Raw genomic sequence first — 21,731 nt, 5'->3', positions numbered from 1 at the left:
TGGGGTAGAATGGAGTGGGGTGAATTGGGGTAGATTGGGGTAGATTGGAGTGGGAGAGTTGGGTCGGCTAGGGTGGGAAATTGGAGTGGAATAGATTGGGGTAGAACAGAGTGGGGTAGAGTGGAGTGGGATATCCTGGGGGAGATTTGGGTGGCGTAGATGGGGGAGATTTGAGTGGAGTAGATTGGGGAAGGGTGGAGTGGATTTGAGTAGATTAGAGTGGAGTTAGGTAGACTGGGTGGATTATAGTACGTACGGTAGGATCAAATTGAGTGGGGGTAGATTGGGGTAGTTTTGAGTGGTATGGGGTAGATTGTGATGCGTGATTGGAGTGGGGTAAGTCGTGGTAGATTTGGATACATTGGAGTGGAGTAGATCGGAGTGGGGTAGATTGAATTGGGGTACACTGGGGTGGAGTGCTTTAGAGTGGAGTGGGTGTATACTGGGGAAGAGTGGAGGGCATTGGATTGGGGTAGATTGGAGTGGAGCAGGGTAGATTGCAGTGGGGTAGATTGGTGTGGAGTGGAGTGGTGTAGATTAGGGTGGAGTGGGGTAGACTGGATGGATTAGAGTAGGGTAGAATGGATTGGCGTGGGGTACATTAGAGTGGGGTAGGGTAGATAGGGGTAGATACAAGTGGGGTAGCTCGCAGAGCGGTAAATTCGAGCCGGGTACCTTGGGGGTGGAGTGGGGTAGATTGGGGGAGTTGAATAGATTGGAGTGGTGTGGGGTAGAGAGGGATGGGTTGGGGTAGATCGGAGTGGGGTGGATTGGGATAAAGTGGAGTAGCTTGTTAGACTGGCTTAGGGTAGATTGAACTAAGGCAGAGTGGAGTAGAGTAGATTAGAGTGGGGTAGATTGGAGTGGAGTAGGTAGGGTAGGATAGATCAAGGTGGAGTGGGCTATATTGGTGTAGACTGGAGAGGGGTAGATTGGGGTGGAGTGGAGTAGACTGGAATTGAGTTGGGTAGATTAGAGTGGATAAGAGTAGGGTAGAATGGAATGAGTGGGGGTGGATTGGGGTATTTTGAAGTGGGGTAGATTGCAGTGGAGTAAGGTAGATTGGGGGTGGGATAGATCACAATGGTGTAGGGTAAATTGGAGTGGGGTGGAGTGCAGTAGACTGGGTTAGCTTGGAGTGGACTAAATTGGAGTGTAGTAGATTGGGGTGGAGTGGGGTAGATTGTAGCAGAGTTGTGTAAACCTGCAAGGAGTGGGGTAGTTTGGACCAGAGTGGGGTAGTTTGGAGTGAGATATACTGGAGTTGATTAGGGCAGATTGATGTCGGGTTGGGTAAAATGGGTGGATTCTAGTAGGGTAGATTGGAATGAAGTGGGGTGGAGTGGGATAGATTGTAGTGCGCCAGATAGGTGTGGAGTAGTTTGGATTGGGGCAGATTGTAGTAGAGGTGGTTGTAGTGGTGTTGGATAGTGGTGCGGGGTAGACTGGGATGGGTAGGGTATATTGGAGTGGGGTAGGGTAGAATGAAGTGGGGTTGGGTGGATTGATGTGGGGTGGGTTGGACTGCAGGGGGTGAAGTGGGATAGATTGGAGTGGAATAGATAGGTGTACTTTGGGGTGGGGTAGAATGGGGAAGGGTGGATTGGAGTATGGCATATTGGGGTGAACTGGGTTGGGGTAGATTGGAGTGGGGTGGACTGGGTTAGAATGGAGTGGGGTAGATTGGGGTGGAGTGTGGTCAAGTGGAGTGGGGTAGATTTGATTGGTGTAGACTGGAGTATGGGAGATTGTGGTAGAGTGGGATACATAGGAGGTGAGTGGGTGGATTGCAATGGAGAGGAGTTGGATAGATTGCAGTGGAGGTTGGGGTGGAGTGGGGTAAACTGAAATGGAGTGGGGTAAATTGGACTAGGGTACATTGGAGGGGAGTGAAGTAGAGTGGGGTAGACTGAAGTGGAGTCGGGTAGAGTGGATTGGGGAACACCGCAGTGGGGTGGATTGGGGTAGATGGGAGTGGGGCAGATTGGAGTAGTGTAGGTAGACTGGGGTAGATTGGAGCAGAGTGGGTAGATTTCAGTGGAGTGCAGTAGATTGGGGTAGAGTGGGGAAGAGTGGAGTGGGTTGGTGTTGATTGGGTTAGATTGAGTGGGGTGAGGCAGAGTGCAGTAGATTCGAGTGGAGTGCGGTAGATTGGGTAAGAGTAGGGTAGATTGAAGTAGAGCATATTGAAGTGGGGTAGATTGGGGTGGGCACATAGAGGTTACTGGGCCCAACTGTGGTGGTTAAGGTCTTTTACTCCTGATACCCTTGTTCAACTGTGTCTCTCAGTGGTAGCTGTGGTCCAGCAGCCAAGGATCTGTCTTGGGGAGAGTATTGATAAGGGACAGTGAACACAACTCATAACTCAAAGTGCAAACAGTATGAGCAATAAATAAATCAATGTCCAGTCAAATATTTGCTTTTATATAGGAAAAATAAGTATTTTACTTCAGGGCTCGAAAAATCTTTAAAATGGTACTAGTCCTGCAGGTCTAGTACCATGAGAAATCTCCTCGAACTAACTGCAATCTACTTGACCTCCGTCTCTGAATGCGGAGCAAATGTGACAAGATAACAAGATTTAAAGGCATCTTTATTGCTCAATCACTTTGTGAGCCATACAAATGCCTTTAAATCTTGTTATCTTGTCACATTTGCTCCATTTTCAGACATTCTGAAGCAACAACAAAATCCCCTTAAAGATAGGGCTCAATAAGTTGTCTGGCAAATCCCTGTCCCACCCTCCTTTGTGTAACATGTTCAGGGTTATTTCCCCATTGACTGGTGGCTGCACTCAGGGGATGCTCTGTTAGGCCATGCTCAAGTGTTCCCCTTTGACTCTTTAGGATTCAGTCAAAAGTGTCTATGATGCTAGTTAGACCTAGCATCCTTAAGGTGGTCTTCTCCCAGACTTTTTCCGTTTTCCTTGTGTTTTTCTTATTCTTTTTGTTGGCCTTAGGGCTCGGAGCACTTTATCACTCCTAACCAGTGCTAAAGTGCTAGTGCTTCTACCCTAAACATGATGACACTGGCATCTACATGAATGTCATATTTGATGTTATGGTAAGTCTCTTGCAAAGTGATATACCATATACCCAGGGCCTGTACTTCAAATGCTACTACTGGGCTGCAGCACTGATTGTGCCATCTACAGAAGTAGCCTTTCAAACCTATCTCAGGCCTGCCACTGCAGAGCCCGTGTGTGCAGTTTACTGCTACTTTTACTTGCCATTTAAAACTACTTACCAAGCCTTAAACTCCCCCTTTATTACATATAGGTCACAGCTAAGGTAGGCCCCAAGTAACCCTAATGGCAGGGTGGTATGAAAGTAGAAGGTAGGACATGTGCCTTTAGGATTTGCATGTCCTGGCAGTGACATTAAGCCTATTTCATTTTTCACTACTGTGAGGCCTACTCCTCTGTAGGCTAGCATTGGGAATTCCTTAATATACTTTTAAGCTGTAATTCCTGATGTGAGAGGAGTAGCATTTTCATGCTTCATAAGTTTGGAATGGTAATGATAAATCTTCCTTACTGGTGAAGTTTTTTAAAGTGAACATTTCTCTTACCTTGCTGCTCTGTGTGCCTGACAGCGTCTCTGCAATAAATGTCTTCATGTAGCAGAACCGGCACATTGACCAGGTTGCGGGAGCAAAGTCAGCGCATCACCTTGGAGATAGTGCTTTCCCTCCAGAGACTGACGCTTCGGACAGGGAATTGCCTCAACTGCAGCTTGGTGAGATTGATGCATCCCATCGATTGTGTGGCAGAATCCAGTGCATCACTCAATGCCTCTCGACTCTAGTACCCATCTTTGTAACTGACGCATCGGCTTCACTGAGTGACGCCGATCGACCTTTCCTGGTGGTTCTTGCCTGGACTAGGTGCATACCTCAGCCAATCTGGGATCCCATTTCTAACATTGGTGATGTGCGTTGAGGATAGGACTTGTGTTTGTGCAATACCATAGAGTAACTCCTTGTTCACTACAATTCTGAACTGAGACCAATTTAAGCCTTTTTCAATTCTCCCTGATTTTACTTTTTTTTTTTCCAAAGTACTTTTACCCGAGTCCCATTTTTTCTGCAATGTCTGTCGTCCTGCCTGGCAACTTAAAATTCAAGCTGGCCAATCTGGATACATACACATTGGCCCAGCTCAATGGGTTCTCCACGGAGAGAAGGGTGTTTCATGAGGAAAGTGCCAAGAGGGCAAAGCTACAAAAAGCCTTAAGATCATGGACAGCAGCACACCCAGATGAAGAGGAGGATGAGGAGAAAGGGTCTAATTCTGAGGAGAAATCATATCAGGACCTAACTGAGGGTCTTGTCATACCACATAGACAGGAGGGGAGCAATCTCCTCTCAGGACTGTAAGTCCACTCAAGGCCAGGCAGCAGTGTGTCATCTAGGAACCTGTACCCAGTAGAACTGAAGGACAGAAGGGAGGAGAGGTGACAAACTTGAGCTTGCAAAATTGAAATTGGAAAAGGAGCAGGCCATTGCCAAGAGTGACAAGGAGCAGGCATTGGCCCTCGCCAAACTAGAGAAAGAGCAGGCCCTTGCCCAATTATTAAATTAGCAAGCTCTTGAGAAGAGGCAGGCCCTAGAGGAGAGGAAGATGGCCCATGCGCTGAACATCAGAGATCTGGACATTAGAGCTCTACAAGTGGGGTCCAGCAAAACAATATTGGTGGCAGCATACCTGCAGTGTCTACACAATAGTCCAGATGTCATATCCCAAAAGATACAGTACCCAGATATAACGTGAGGGATTACCTAGATAAATGGCTGGTAGTCTATGAACTGACACTAAAAGTACACAATGTTCCAGAAGAGTTTTTTTCGGGGGGAGGGGCATACTCCTTACATTAGAGGCATTGGACCAGACCAGCTACACTGACATGAAGACCATTTCAGCCAGCAAGTCTGGGTTGACCCCTGAGAATTAGAGACAACGGTTCAGCGCCAGTCACAACTTCTCTACACAAACATGGCTGGATTTCTTGGATTATTCTGGTATGGCACTGAAAGGTTGGGTGAGGGAGAGCAAAGTAGATGATTATGAAGGGTTGTACAATTGTTTTTAAAGGAGCACATACTACTTACTTGTTTTCAAGAGTTGCACCAACACCTGGTTGAAAGCAAGCTTATTGACTCCAGGAAGCTTGCTGAGGAGGCAGACATCTGGGTCAGCACCACGGTGTCCAAGAAGGTATATGGGGTGGACTCCGAAAAGAGTGGTCAGGGTTCCCATCAGAGGAAGGAGGGGGGAAGCTAAAAATAAGCAATTCTCTTCAGGCTCCTAAAACAACTCACAGGGCGAAGGGTCTGGTTTTCACTCCCAATCTGGCAACCAGAAGAAAAACCCCTGACAAAAGCCAGCAGCTCAGAACTCCCAAGTGCTATGAGTGCACTGAGTATGGACAATACCAGGTGTTTCCAAATGTCCAAAAAGGGTCTTCTGAAAGTTGCAGTGAGCCCTGCCATGCCAGAGGACTGTTTGTTGGGTAATGATCTTGAGCACACTACCTGGAAGGAAGTGGAACTTAAGACTCATGTGGAGATGCTGGGGTTACCTGAGTGGATCTGTGCAACAACAAGGTCCATGGCTGCTTGGGAAGGGAGTCAAGAAGACCTGGAGCCTGGAACAATGTTCCAGTCAGCTGCTAAGAAGGGGAGAGGCAGAGGGCGTGGCAAACCTGTCCCTTAATGTACCTCCAGTTAGATGGGTGGCCGCCCCAGAGTCCACTGAGGAGGACATTGCTTCTCCTGGTGACCTGCCTGAGCTTGCTGGAAAGCACATGGAAGGTAGACACACCAGGGTGAAGTTCAATAGGGCACAAAGGTAGTGCCCAACCTTTGAGGGCATGAGGGAACAGGCTGCAGCCCAAGCAGCAGGTGACACCTCTGGTAGTCACCACATTTACTGGGAGGACAACCTCCTGTACGGGGAGCCTAAGGCTGGGCATGGGACATCAAGGGGCCTGGTGATCACCCAGTGGTACAGGGCCTTCTTACTGGAGCTGGCTCACGAAATTCCCCTGCAGGACACCTAGGCCAAGACAAGACCTTTGCAAGGTTTGTCACCCACTTCTATTGGCCTAGGATCAAGACTTCCTCAGATGCGTACTGTAGGACTTGCATGACCTACCAGGTCAGTGGGAAGACAGGGAAGAGGCTGAATGCCTCCCTCAAATCCCTTGCCTGTCATTAGCACCCTCTTTGAGAAGGTGGGCATTGACATTGTAGGGCATATGGATCCCCAGAATGTATCAAGTTTATCCTGGTTCTGGTGGATTATGCCACTAATTACCCACTAGTTACCCAGGGGCAATCCATCCGAGGACTACTACTGCACCCACAATGGCAAACACCCTAATGGAGATTTTCACCCAAGTCGGTTTCCGCAAGGAAGTAGTATCTGACAGTAGCACATACTTCATCTCTGATTATATGCAGTCAATGTGGAAGGGGTGTGGGGTAACTTACAAGTTCTCCACCCGTTACCGTCCACAAACCAATGGGTTTGTTGAGAGGTTCAACAGGACACTGAAGGACATGATTGGAGGCCTGCCAGAGGCCCTGGGGAAAAGATGGGATATCCTCTTACCATGCCTGTTGCTTGCTTCCAGAGAGGTGCCACAGAGAGGAATGGGTTTGAGCCCCTTCGAGCTGTTGTATGGGCACCCAGTAAGAGGACCTCTGAGTCTGGTGAAAGAAGGGTAGGAGCAAGTTCCCAGGAAGGAACCCCAGGATGTAGTGGGCAACATGCTGACCTTCAGAAGCCAGATGGCTAAGTTATGGAAGAAAGCTTATAGTAACCTTGAAGCCAGCCAATAAGTCATGAAGGAGTGGTATGGCAAAATTTCTACCACTGAGAAGTTTCAACGTGGTCAGAAAGTGTGGGTGATGGAGCCGGTAGAACCCAAGGCCCTCCAGGATTGCTGGAATGAGCCCTATGAGGTGATTCAAAGAAAGGGTAAGGCCATCTATCTGGTGGACCTCAAGACCCCTAGGAAACCCCACAGGGTGCTATATGTAAATCGCCTGAAACCCCACTTTGAGAGGTCTGAGATCACCATGCGGATGGTGACAGATGGTGAGGAGGAAGAGAAGAGTGAACCTCTGCCTGACCTCTTTGACTCTAAGGAGAAAGATGCCTCAGTGGAGGGAGTAATCCTTTCCCCCCACTCTAACTCCTCAACAACAGAGAGACTGCAACCAAGTGCTGGGGCAATACTCTGGGACTACCCACCTTTGAATCTTTGATGTGAACATTTGGGACATGCTCCTCGTTAGGAATAAGTCTCACAGATTATCAGATAAGGTGAGGTCCAGCATCAAGGCTGAAGTGTCCATGATGCTGGAGATGGGGGTGATAGAACCATTCAGTAGCCCATGGTCCAGTCCTGTGGTTCTGGTACCAAAAGCTGCCCCTCCTTGCAGAACCCATGAATGGAGGTTCTGTTTAGATTATAGAGGGCTAAATTCAGTAACTAAGACCGATGCTCACCCCAACCCCGGGATGGTGAGCTGATCGAGTGCCAGATAGGGCAGGGGCCTGTGGTGCACTTGGGACACATGGTGGGCAAGGGGACGGTGCAAACCCTTCAGCCCAAGATAGAAACCATCATGGCCTGGCTGCCCCACAAAACCTTTTAAAGTTTTATGTTGGGGTTCTGCTTCTTTATAAAGTGTTCTCCTTTTCTTTATTACTCCTGAAAGGATATCTGTCACAGCAATCAAGTCTAAAGCTGATTGACCCACAACCCATTTTATGGGAATGACCGGGTGGGACCCCGATGATGAAGCATGTCACCAACCAGGTTGGTGAGTGAGGGTCTTCTAACAAAAGAACAACTTTCTTTTGTACCTTTTCCCTCCCTACACTCCATTAGGACCTTGACAGGTCCTGTGGTGATACTCCTTCCTTTGTTTATATAGATTAGGGTCAAGGGGACCATGAGTATCCCCCTCCACGTTGTGGAGAATTCCACACTCTCTCTTTTTGTTATCACAATGACCAGAGTTCTTCACACCTGTCTATCAGCCACAGTGATAATGCATCAAAAGGTTAATCCCAGACTCCCAGCCCTACTCTATTTGATTCCCTTATCAGCCTATCTCCTTTCCTGAGATGTGTCCAGGCTTTTTCCTTGTGATCTATCACTGAACCAAAGAGCAACCTTTTTGAAGTGTAAAGGGAGGGTCTCTTCTTCCTTTCATCCAGGGCATCCCACCCAGCTAACAGAAATGCAGTGATACACACATCTGTCAGGGAAAATTCTTCTCATCCTCATGTCTTCCCCAAGCATGCCTGGGATTCCTAAAATGGAACCTATGGTCCTCCATGGAATATACCATTTTAGGTATCCTTCCTCAGTGTACATTTACAGCACTCTTACTGTCCATTACTGGTATCTCCATGCATTGTACCACCACAAGTGTGCATACATTCACTACCCACATCATCTCTTACGCTCAACATCATCTCTTACGCCGACGACACCCAGCTTATCCTTTCCCTCACCAAAGACCCCAACACCGCCAAAACCAATCTTCACGAAGGCATGAAAGATGTAGCCGAATGGATGAATAAACCTCAACTCAGACAAAACGGAGGTGCTCATCCTAGGATCTTCCCCCACTGCCTGGGACGACTCTTGGTGGCCTTCCGCTCTGGGCACAGCACCCACACCCACAGACCACGCACGTAACCTTGGCTTCATCCTAGACTCCTCTCTCTCGATGTCCAGACAAGTCAACGCAGTCTCATCCTCTTGCTTCAACATACTTCGCACTCTCAAAAAGATCTTCCGCTGGATCCCCCTGGATACAAGAAAGACTGTCACCCACGCACTGGTCACAAGTCGACTCGATTACGGCAACACACTTTACGCCGGAATCACAGCAAAATTACAGAAAAACTCCAACGCATCCAAAACGCATCAGCGAGACTCATATTGGACATCCCTCGCCAAGATCACATCACCGAACACCTAAAAGACCTCCACTGGCTTCCCGTCAACAAAAGAATTACATTCCGCCTTCTCACCCACGCACACAAGGCCCTCTACAATCTAGGTCCCGAATGCCTCAACACTCGCCTGTCCTTCTACAAGCCCACCCGCCAACTAAGATCGTCCAATCAAGCCCTTGCCGTAGTCCCACGCATCCGAAAATACACCATGGGTGGCAGATCCTTCTCCTTCCTTGCCGCCAAGACCTGGAACTCACTCCCCACTCACCTCCGCCTTACTCAAAATCACATCGCCTTCAGGAAAGATCTTAAAACTTGGATATTCGACAAATAATGATCCCCTTCCCCAAGCGCCTTGAGACCCTCTGGGTGAGCAGTGTGCTATACAAATCCCTGAACTTGAACATTCAGGCTGTATGCTCCATTCAGGACTGAAACATGTCTTTGCTATAGCAGGGTGTACTATCTGTAACACACACACACTGCCAGCAAACACTCTCACCATGTGTGTCCTACACAACACTTCGCCATCCATGTATTGTTCTTCATTCAAGCACTCATACCCCCAGCTTTTGCTTTTATTGTGCATGCACTGCATAGCACTACATCTCTCATGCAACGTATTCCTTGCAAAAAAACATACAAGACATGCCCTAAACACACATATAAACTGCACAGTACTGATCTATATCTGTACTATAAGCTTCTCAGGCACACACACATCCAGCACAGAGCCAATACTACTGCACTGCACAGCTCTCCACATGTACCTGATGTAGGCCAAGGGTGAGTAAAGCACACAGCAGGGGAACTTTTAAAAGAGGTGAGCGAGCCTGTAATCCTCACACAGGGTAAAGAGGTCCTGTTCACTACTACTCATCACTACATGGTATGCTACCACCACCGCGCTTGTGCTGCTTAACTCCTGGTGAAGGCGTAGCCTTCCACCACTATGAGGGTGGCGCTTTGGGCACCCTTCCTGGTCCAAACGACTCCAAATCAGTGAGACAGGCTTAGGTCATGGTGCACATAAATGATCCGTGTTTACCTAAGGCAAAAAAATCAGCATTAGGGATCCAGAAAACAGTATGGTTGTGCACTCAAAGCAGGGTTACAGGTCTCTTGGCATGCAGAGAACTTTTACCTCCCAACAAAAGGAAAGAAAACGCTATGCTTTTAGATGAGGAGACATAAAGAATGTGTGTATGTGAGAGGGAATGGTGCAAGGGAGGTGGCCGAAGGAAGTATGTTCAGTAGGACAGGATAAAATACAGTAACAAGAAGCAATTACATGATGTATGAGCCAAGCAGATGGAAGGTTTTAGAAAGATATGGGAGGAAAAAGGTGTGTCTAACAGAGTGAAAGAATGCAGGGGAAAGTGGTGTGAAGGGGAGAACAATTGTGATTGGAACACTCCAGAAACAACTAGCTATTTCACAGACATTAGCGATGCCTAATCCAGACTCATAATTACAGATTTGAAACATTTTCCGTTCTATTTATTGGGAGCATTATCATTTTATGTTACTCATCTGTTATTGCTAACAAGCACAAGCAAAGCCAATAGGTCTGGATTATTTCTGGCATATTTTGTTGCTGTGTGATACATCCAGGGCCAGACTGGAGAACCAAAAGCAGCCCTGGCAAAAAAATGCTCAAACCAGAGCCGCTCCCTCTTTTCCTGCCATTCTCTCTCTCTCCTCTTGCTCGTCTGCCTATTGCTTTGTCTCTCCTTTCTCACTCTCTTTCCTGAAGCCTCCCTGTGCCTTCTGCAATACCCTCGGGCAGCTGGGGGTGTGACAAAGGTACAATGACCAGCACTGGCTTTCAAAAACGGCCTCCAAGGGCTCCAGCCCACAGCGAAAATGCCCAATGAAATAAAATGCCTGTCCAGCCCTGGATATGTCTGGATACGATAGCAAAAAACTCACAGTGGAACACAATTAATGACCATGTATCATATTATGTGAGGCAAAGGATTCAAAGTTACATGCATAAAGGTGCACCCTTGACTAAGCAACGCACGGCTCTCGGCTGGACACAATAGTATGTCTATGTTTCATTTTAAGACACTCACAAACCTTTTACATCCACTCTGAAGGGCTAATTATACCAGCCAATGCTAAAAAAGAAAACAATTATCGTACAGTAAAAACAGTTTCTACACGAACAGTGTCTCTAATGCATTTCAAATTGATTATACGGGGAACGAAGCTCGAATAAAAAACTCAGGCACTTTACAGCAATTTCGGGTGAATGATATATTGAGTAAAACAAACAAAACTCCCGAATCTAACAGGAGATTCCGGGAAATGGAACTCACCTCCTGACCCCCGACTGAGGGTTTTATAAATCCAAATAAATAGCCTCAATGTCACGTTAGATTCGAAATTGTAATTAGTACGAACACAACAGCTAGAGCAATAAGAGGCAGAATGTATGCTGAGCGACAGAGGAGAGGGCGGTCCTACGCGACAGTACCGCCCTATAAATCCTGCAATTGGTTTAAAAAAGGAAAGACCGTCAGGAGGAAATGCAGCGCGGCTCAACGGATGTAAGAACTCACATCACCCCGGAAGACACCGCCCCAGCCGCCCGGAAGCCATTATTGCTCCAAGCCGGGGGGGGTGGCGGTTGGTAAAGAAAGCTCCTGGAAAGAGAGCTAACACTGTACTCGAAATAATCAAACCATGTCGAAACTTCGTCAAACCTTGGTTATTTATAGGTGTATGGAAGGTAGACTAAATGGGAGAAAGGTGTGATGTTTATCTTGCAAAGGTGAGTTAAAACATACATGCTAATAGACCCGATTCATTACATTTTCTACAATAGAAGTCAATGGGGAATTTTCATTCTCCTGATTTTTTATTTTAAATCTCCCACTTCCCGGTCATAAACTATTGGCATGTATGGTTAAAAACATACTTTTATTTCACAGGAAGTAGGAAATACAGGGGAGGCTGTCCAACTTGGAAAGATGATTTCACAGCTCATAGGATTAGCGCCATGCTTGTTCTTCACACCCTGCTCGACAACCTGCTCCTCACTTAGGGGCATATTTACAATAACTGGCGCATCCCTGCAAATCAGCAGGGATGCGCCAGTTATTGTGCGCCACAGCTCCACCATCATGGATGCGCCGCATTTACAATGCGGGGCACCATGGTGCAAACACGGCACAGATGTGTGACGCATCTGTGCCGTAAAAGTGACGCATTGCTGGAGTTCAATCAATCAAGAGATTTGTATAGCGCGCTACTCACCCGGAGGGTCTCAAGGCGCTTGGGGAGGGAGGTCTGCTACTGCTCGAAAAGCCAGGTCTTGAGTTGCTTCCTGAAGGAGAAGTGGTCTTGGGTCTGGCGGAGGTGGATGGGGAGGGAGTTCCACGTCTTGGCTGCCAGGTAGGAGAAGGATCTTCCTCCCATGGTGACTCTTCGGATGCGTGGAACGGCGGCGAGGGCGTGGCTGGTCGATCGTAGCTGGCGGGTGGGAGTGTAGAATGTCAGGCGGTTGTTGAGGTACCTGGGGCCCAGGTCGTGGAGAGCCTTGTGTGCGTGGGTGAGGAGTCGGAACGTGATTCTCTTGTTGACGGGGAGCCAGTGCAGGTCTCTCAGGTGTCCGGAGATGTGGCTGTGACGGGGGATGTCCAGGATGAGTCGTGCGGAGGCGTTCTGGATGCGTTGGAGTCTTTTCTGTAGTTTGGCTGTGGTTCTGGTGTAGAGGGTGTTTCCGTAGTCCAGTCGGCTGGTGACGAGTGTCTGGGTGACCGTCTTCCGGGTTTTGGTGGGGATCCATCGGAAGATCTTTCGGGGCATGCGTAGGATGTTGAAGCATGATGATGACACGGCGTTGACTTGTCTGGTCATCGAGAGGGAGGAGTCCAGGATGAAGCCCAGGTTGCGTGCGTGGTCCGTTGGTTTGGGCGCGTTGCCCAGGGCCGGGGGCCACCAGGAGTCATCCCAGGCAGAGGGTGATGATCCAAGGATGAGGACTTCCGTCTTGTCTGAGTTCACCAGTTTCAGGTGAATGTTGTTTTTTTTTTTTGCAGAGTTTTATATAGCGCGAACTAGACCCGAACCCAATCGGGTATCAGAGAGCTTTACATAGCACCAGTTACGTTACATGAGGACTGTTCATCATCCACTCCGCTACGTCTTTCATCCCTTCGTGTAGGTTGGTTCTGGCGGTGGCTGGGTCGTTGGTGAGGGAGAGGATCAGCTGGGTGTCGTCGGAGTAGGAGATGATGTTGAGGTTGTGTTGGCGTGCGATGGCTGTGAGGGGGCTCATGTAGACATTGAAGAGGGTGGGGCTGAGTGATGATCCTTGCGGTACACCGCAGATGACTTTGGTGGCCTCGGATCTGAACGGGGGGAGGCAGACTCTCTGGGTTCTTCCTGCGAGGAACGAGATGATCCATTCTAGTGCCTTCTCTTGGATTCCGATGTTGCTGAGGCGCTGCGCCAGGGTGCGGTGGCAGACAGTGTCGAACGCCGCGGAGAGGTCCAGGAGGATGAGGGCCGCTGTTTCCCCGTTGTCGAGCAGGGCTCGGATGTCGTCAGTGGCTGCGATGAGGGCGGTCTCGGTGCTGTGGTTGGCTCGGAAGCCGGACTGCGAGTGGTCGAGGGATCCATTCGTCTCGAGGAAGGCGGCAAGCTGTTTGTTGTTGACGGTCTTCTCGATGACTTTGGCAGGAAAAGGGAGGAGCGAGATGGGGCGGTAGTTCTTGAGGTCGGTGGGGTCTGCTGATAGTTTTTTCAGGAGGGCGCTGAGTTCCGCATGCTTTCAGCTCTCCAGGAAGGTGGCGGTGTTGAAGGAGCAGTTGATGATGTCCCGGAGTTGGGGTGCGATGACGGTGTCAGCCTTGTTGAAGACGTGGTGGGGGCATGGGTCAGTTGGTGATCCGGAGTGGATGGTGTTCATCGTGTGGACGGTATCTTCGGTGCTGACCGGGGTCCAGGCGTGGAGGGTGGTGGTGGGGGGCATCGGTTCGGTGGTTGGGTGCGTGGTCTGTGTGTCGAAGCTGTTATGTATGTCGGCGATCTTGCTGTGGAAGAACGAGGCGAGTGAGTCGCAGAGTTCTTGCGAGGGGGTGATGTCGTTGGTTCCGGCGCTGGGGTTGGAGAGCTCTTTGACGATGCTAAAGAGTTCCTTGCTGTTGTGTGAGATGTTGTCCAGTCGTTCCTTGAATGCTGTCTTCTTGGTGGTGTGGATCAGTTGGTGTTTGCGGGTGGCGTGCTTGAGGGCAGTCATGTTGTCTGTAGTCGGGTCTTTGCGCCAGGCTTTCTCAAGGGTGCGGCAGTTCTTCTTGGAGTTAATGAGATCGTCGTTGAACCAGGAAGCTTTCTTGTTGCCGGGCCTGCAGGGATGGTTTTTCAGGGGTGCAAGGTCGTCAGCGCAGTTGGTGATCCACTGTGTGAGGTTGTTGGCTGCTTGGTTGGGGTCCGTTGAGCTGGCTGGAGGATTCTGGTTCAGGGAAGTGGTGAGCTGGTCGGTGGTGATCTTGTTCCAGCTCCTGCGGGGAACCTGTTGCGGGTGGTGGTGGGTCGTGGTCCTTCTGAAGCTGAAGTGGACGCAGCTGTGGTCTGTCCAGTGGAGTCCGGTGGAGTGGCTGAAGGAGATGTACTTGCTGGAGGAGAAGACTGGGTCAAGCGTGTGGCCGGCGTAGTGGGTGGGGGTGTTCACCAGTTGCTTGAGTCCGAGGTTGCCCAGCAGGGTGGTGGTGTTGCGCAAGCGCGATGCAGCTCCAGCAATGCTCCGGTGGCCCTATCTAGTTAATGCTGCGTCAATCCTTACGCCTGCTTCAGGCAGGCGCAGAGTTTTGACGCAGCATGGGCCTAAAAGTGACTGAGTGAAATCTTGTAGATTTCACTCAGCCACTTTTAGGAGGCGTTTCTGCGCTGGAACGCTCCCCCCCCTGCAAAGGAACGCCTACATGTGGCGCAGTGTAAACAAGAACAGGTCCCAACAGGTAAATCTTTACAGTGCTGTCTTAAACTGTAAATGCATTACCCCTTGTCCTTGGTGAATAATACCACCCTTTGTTCAATTCCTCTGACTCCTTGTGTTCTGTTCTTAGTAATGCCTGTGGCATACCCCTACTGAAACAGTCTTTTAAATAATACCTGTTGGGACCTGTTCTTGTTTACATAACGCACCCTCCCCAACGTGGTCTATGGGTTACCTCCTGTACTTCCTATAATTACATGTGGCGCAGGGCATTACAAGGTGACGGATCTCCCAGATGCGTCACGTTGTAAGTACCCCCGCACCATGGAGCAGGGTTTGCGCCGCCACTGCGCAACGGCGGCGTAAATGAGGCGCAAGGGGCGTGTAAATCTGCCCCTTAATCTCCCCATTCCTACCAAAATTGAATTGTGTCCTTCTGTAACGTAACTGGTGCTCATGTAACAGCGCTCCAATACCTTCGGGTCGAGTTCGTTCTATATAAATCGGTCCCCAAAAAACAAGCATTTGCAATGAACTAGGTCTCTCATTTACGCGTGTTTTAAGTTATTGGCATTGTAAATGACGATGTGTTTAATTTATGTTTCAAAAACCAAAACATAAATAAAAGGCATTGTCATTTACAATGCCAATAGCTCAAACTCGCATAAATGCGAGACCTGTTGCATTGCAAATGCTCTTTTGTCCTGTGTGTGATCCAAACGCTGATACATTGTCAGTTTTATGTTAACTCCATGTGATGTAATAATCCAGCCCCGAAAACCTCAACAAGAGAGGGGGAAGTAGAAACAGAAAGAGAGAAATGATAGGTGGCTAGGGAGAAGGTAGTATGTAAGAGAGAACAGTGGTGGAGGGACAAAAGGAAGGAGTGGTGTGTGAGAGGTGAGAGAGACATCGAGAGAAAGAGGGGGTGAGAAAGAGGAAGTGACTGACAGTAATGGGAGAGAGGTGTAAAAAGAAAGCAGCGGAGAGAGCGCGACATGGACACATAGAGGAAGAGTTTGAAGGGAGAGGAAAAGAGAGGGAGATAGGAGAAGAGACACGTGGAAAGAGGCGTCTCCGTGTTGCATGCAACATTACAGTAGATTGAGCCCTCCATCCATTCTCTCACGGTGGAATGTCCGCCGCACTCAGTGATCCACACTATGATGTACCCTGGCATTGACAACTGCGCTGTCTGTGGCCCTGGGCCGTGCATCTCCCCTTCAATCTCAAAACCATATCCAAGGGGCCTTCCACAATCTAGGATCTGAGTCGATGCACGTTTTTATAATAATTCATAGAGACAATGTTCTTTGCGAATCCGACCATCACCTTCATTTTTTGTGGGGCAATCGAGCCTTATCAGCAAGTGGCCTCTGCAAGTATTACCCCATGAATATTTCATTGCTCAAGGAGGAGTGGCGTAACTGGTCCACTTGTGAGCACACCACTCCCAAGAAGACATCACCCTGTCAGCAGAGTGTAGAAAAGGGTGACGCCACTATCCCCATTACCATGTAGCAATACCAGGAAGTGCAAGAAAAAGTCATGTGACTGCGTTTTCCTATGGAGTATTCGGATTCAATTCAATCACCCATTTAAACCTCTCTGGTTCATATAACACAACCAACTATCTCTCCCGGCAAAGAGGACCCAGCTTACCAAGATCACCAGTCTCTTGCAGGTAGGGGTTTGAAGCCCCAGCAGCTGCGTTAAGGCCACCCTCATGCACTCATCCCATTCAGAGGTGACTGCATCCACGGTGGAGCGGCCGAACAAGATGGGAAGAGGATGGTGGGGCACTCAATAGGGTGCAGCTTCAGGAATCAGTAATCAGAACATGGTACTGCAACCGAGTGCTCTGCGTGGAACTAGAGTCAGTGCCACTCCGCTCCAGCCATTTAGCTAGCAAGTATACACAAGGTGTATTCAGATAGTATACTTTGTTAGCATAAAAATATCTTTATTTCATTACAAATGCTAATGAAACTGTTTAAACTCTTGCCCGAAGGGGCAACCGAGCGGTGGGCAGAAAGAGAAAGGAATGAAGAAAAACAACGGAATTTACTGCAGTCCACACTAAATACCATCATACTACTAACCTGATGTATGTTCCCACAACCTTGTATGGCTAGCCATTGGGATCTTCATTGGGTTTCACTGGGTTTGTGATTAGCGTCCCTTTACTAGCACGCCATTGTCCCCAGGAGCCTCCAACCGGTGAATACTGTTTTAGGGGGTCCAAAAGCAGAGCCACACGTGCCCCATCCTGTGCCCCATACCCTCTTGTTGTGGATTCGGCATGGAGGGGGGCTGTGAGGCAGCGTCGGCTGGCCCCGATAGAGCAGGATCCTACTGTGCATATATTAAAAGCTGAAAAAAAGCAAGGTGCTCAGACAAAAATATATATATATATATTTGCATTTTTTTTTTTAAACACACAGGCGCCATTGTGAGTCACACATTTGAAAAAGAAGATGCACAGGCACCATTACACAAAGCAAACCTGGAGAAGAGCAGCCTGGGGCAAGAGAAAAGGAACTGCAATAGGCATAGTTGAGCAGCAAAAGGGTGAAAGTGAAGATCGCATTAATTTCACTGGAGCACAGCAAAGAGCGACAGGGTATCAGTAGAACCTGCTGAGCTGCAAAAAACACAAACAGTCCAAAGATCAAACGAGTAGATAAAGCGCAGCGCTCCTGAAATGGGCGAAGAGCTGAATGAAAATATGTTAGTCTCTTTGCGCATGTGTATAATGTAAGGTAGCGCGCGCATGTTAATGCGCACTATTTTTTAAAAAGACAATTACGCTGTGTTAGTGTAACAATACTGTAGTTAGGCTATGCTGCTTCCGGAATAACTGGAAGTTACCTATTGGATGATGAGCCAATAATAAGCCCGCTAACAAAGAAAATGGCAAAGATAACTAATGGCAAGCGGCGAGAAATTACCAAGCAATAGGCAGAGTTTCACCATGCATATTGATTTCTAGATGTCTCGGAGAGACAGCGCATGCGCGCTGCCTAGGCAAGACCAAAAAACATGTAGACGTGGGAGAGCATACAAATTAAAGGGAGTGCAGAACCTGGCTAGGCTCTACGAAAGCATGTACGAGTCGAAACCTGGAAATATTTGCCATGTAAAACATACAAAAAACATCTTGTAGAAATATGATAAACTTTCCTCAAAATTTAAAAAGGTGTACTTCTTTAACATGCAGAAGCGTTTCTCCGTAGTAAATCTAATTATATCGCTGCAATTAGAAGCATTTATTAAGAGGAATAGTTTTTTAACATTATTGGGCTTTCCCCTCCTCCCCTGTCCTGATAACAATCGTATTGGAGACCTAAAGAGCAAGTCACTTACCATGAGTACACTTTAATATACCGCCACGATTTCTAGTTGGAGCAACATCAGGGCTTCATGTGTGCCGGGTCCTGCCTGTGCTGAGCACCGGTAGTTTTCACAAGAAGATGCTGAGAGGGGACCCTCTCCTTTTTTGGTCTCACCCTCAGGATGAGAAAAAAAACCTTTGTACAGTAGTACCACCCGTCACTGCTTTTGATGTAACTTTAAAGAGACACATTTTTTCATTTTTGTATAGTACAAAATCAGCTGACCGAATTGAAGCGGATTACATGCACACCAGTTACATTACACAAATACATATTCATTTTTTGACTCACTGGCTGTTGAGCCGACATCAAACTTGAACCTGTTTTCTCAGCTTAAAAGCTGGCATCTCTAGCTATTCGCCACAACCTTGCCTACAAGAACTGCAGCATTTTCAATATCATATACAACAAAGTTATAGTTGTTGTTTATTTATCTTATTCAACTTACAAACCTTGACAAAGTCAATAGTCCTGGCTTGTTGTAGGTTTAAAGTTACTTGTGTAAGATATCTGTATGTATAGACATCAGCAGCAAAATACCAGGGGGGTAGCACCAGGGCTTTAAGTGGGATGAAAAAACTCGAGGGTCTCTCAAAGGGCCGTGGCCTAAAACAAGTAAGCTAAAAATCTGTGCTTAGCATAGTGTGCTGCCCGACTTGTAATTTGCTGTTTCTGTCATTGCAATCCAGATCTATGAAACAACAAGTCAGGACTATTGGCTTTGTCAATGGTTAGTTGCATAAGATAAATACGCAGAAACTATGACTTGTATATAATATTGGAAAAGCTTCCACTTAAAGCCCTGGTGACACCACGACAATGTTGCTGCTCCTTAGTTTCAAAAAGAGAAGGGAAATTCAGAGAGAAAATGACTCTCTTTAGGGATTTCCCTTCCCCTACAAACCTCACCTGGCTTGATATCATGCCGTAACTTCTCCGTTAGTGAGAAGTGAGCAGTCTGAGCACGCGCCCATCAATGTGCCTTCTGTCACTGAAGTCTGGAAAAAAAACGGACTGCCTGTGACAGGGCTCAAAACAGAGCCCGCTAGAGACCCGTTTCGAGCGTGCTTAGACCAGGTGAGACCCGGCCCACTTAAAGCCCTGGGCAGCACACTATGCTAAGTACAGATTTTTAGCTTAAGTGTTTTAAGCCATGCCCTTAATTACATCGACCACACCCATATTTGAGACCCCCGTCTTTTCATCCCACTTAAAGCCCTGAGTAACATAATCTATTAAAAAACACAATACGTTTTCATACTATGCACCTCATAATCTTACGCATTTAAAAATTTTCTCCGATGTTATACTTAAAAACAAGTAGATTGTAAAATAAAGTATTTGTCTAGGGTCACACAATTTTATGAAGCAGAGAAGTGTGGGGAATCTTGGGTTTTCTAGTTTCACATTGTACAGTCCAGCCCTTTAATGAGTGTCACTCTTGCCCATTTTACACCAAAGGTTACTGTTAACCTTAACATTTTTGGCACATAAGGGTGGAGTGTAGGTGGGAGACAGAAACTATATGTAAGCTCAGCTCGCCTTAGGCTCGAGGTTCCAAAAGGACCTCAAGCTGAACTCAGTTTTGCTCAAGCTTTCATTTTCTCATACACCTCTACCTTGATGTAATTTTTGGTAACAAAGCTCGTGTGTTACAACAATACACATGCTTCCCACAGTTAATGACTAAACAAAGGACCTGGAATTAGCAGACATAACTTAATAAGCATTGGCAAACCCAGTAGGTCCTGCATTGTCTGCCAGTACAGTTGCCACATGTTCGGCTAACCACCAGCCTTTTGCCAGTCCCGGTCTTTTTTTTTTTGTGTAATTCTTTTTTTTAATATTTATTGTTGGACCACATCAATCTAAAAAGCATTGCCCAATTACCAAAGTAATTTTTTGGTCTCAAAAAGCACACATTTCCCAAAAACATTTTGGGTATCAAAATGCATACATTGACGTTGTAGTCCCTGTAACTTTAGAAAACTACTTTGTGTGCGGAGGGCTACTTTTGAAAGGGTAGAATTCAGTCCCTCAGTGAAGTTAGCCAGTGACTGAAGTGGGCCGAACCACTGCCCCATTCTGTGTACTCCAGTGGGTGGATCAAAAAATATAAGTGACATGATAATAGACCATTTGATGGAGAGAGCTGGGTGAAAGTAAGTATAATTTACATATAATTTTAGTAAAGTCAAAAGGTCTTGGCTAGTGCCTGACCTAAACATTATAATAATAAAAAGCATTGATAAAGCTAATAGGCATCAGCTTTAAAAGGATGAGTGATTGGCTTTCCCAAACTTTTTTTTGGTCAAGTGCCAACCCCTTTCTGCCTGTGTATACTACTAAAATTATGATCAAGCTGATTGGTTAATCAAATGTTGACTTCAACTATTTGCTGATTCACAGTGTTGCAAAACCAAAATAAATATGGATTTTTACTGTTGATATTCACAAAAAAATATGGATAGGTATGGGCTGAAACTAAAACACCACAAGGTTGGAATACTCACCTGTACGACTTGAGCCATTCTGAATATCAACAAGATGACATAGATAGTTGAGAAGGACCGGAACACCGCATGCCATTACAACGCGGTTGTTACAACTGCCGCGTTGTTACAAAGTATGCCATTAGTCCGTAAGTCTGAACAAAAACTTGCTCTAGGGGTCAGAAGGTGTTGGATTAAAAATCCAGCACCTTCCCTACTGCTGCCCAGACTGGAGTTGGAATAAATTATACTATTCCAACATCCCGCGCCCCCCCAAGAGCAAGTCGTTGGTCCGACATGTGGAGTAATGGCATGCGTTGTTACAACGCAGTCATTTTAATGATCGCGTTGTAATGGCATGTGTTAAAAAAGCATGCAAGGTAACGTGGCATATTCGCAGAGCAAGCTACAGAAACAGGATAATGTGCTCAAACACTCACTGAAATGCCAAGCTGATTATTCATGCCAGAATAGTAAGAAACACTATCCACCAGTGAGTTTGAATACATTGTGTCCTGCCGAAAGCAGCTGTGAAAGTAAAATATTTTATAAGAAAAGGTGCTCAATATAGGTTTAGTTTAGTTAGCACAACTAGCCAACATTAACAAGAGTGCTTGGCTAATTTCAGAAAAGGGCATGTTTATTTGTTGTGCATGAGCTACACTCGTTCATGTGCATCATTTTTTTAAATAAAAATCATCCAAATTCAGCTGCAAACTATGACTCTGTACCTGCGTGTGAATGTGTAACTTATCTCTAGCTTCCTCAGGAAGAGATATACTTATTCTGTAAAATTGCAAGGCTGTTAGCTAAACCTCCATTGTTATGAATGTGGAGAAGCAGTTCTTTGTTTTCTTGTGTTTTTCCATTAATACAATGTATAATTTCTTCTGTACAACAGCCAGTGAAGATAA

At 47.1% G+C, this 21,731-nt stretch overlaps 1 protein-coding gene across 2 annotated transcripts in view; it reads right to left on the bottom strand.

Moving 5' to 3' along the window:
- The window catches only part of BIVM (basic, immunoglobulin-like variable motif containing), a 265,082-nt gene extending 253,611 nt beyond the window's left edge, over positions 1-11,471 (bottom strand). The window contains exon 1 of one of the 2 annotated variants that reach the window (XM_078657636.1): positions 11,308-11,471. The gene's annotated coding sequence lies outside the window, so the exon portion shown is untranslated. The remainder of the gene's footprint in view (positions 1-11,307) is intronic. The other variant, XM_078657637.1, reaches the window with a different exon arrangement.
- Positions 11,472-21,731: the final 10,260 nt, after the last annotated feature.

Source organism: Lissotriton helveticus, chromosome 8 (genome assembly GCF_964261635.1).
Source record: "Lissotriton helveticus chromosome 8, aLisHel1.1, whole genome shotgun sequence".
Classification (NCBI taxonomy): domain Eukaryota; kingdom Metazoa; phylum Chordata; class Amphibia; order Caudata; family Salamandridae; genus Lissotriton; species Lissotriton helveticus.
Note: the sequence above shows the minus strand (reverse complement) of the source record. Positions and strands in the feature narration are given on the sequence as shown.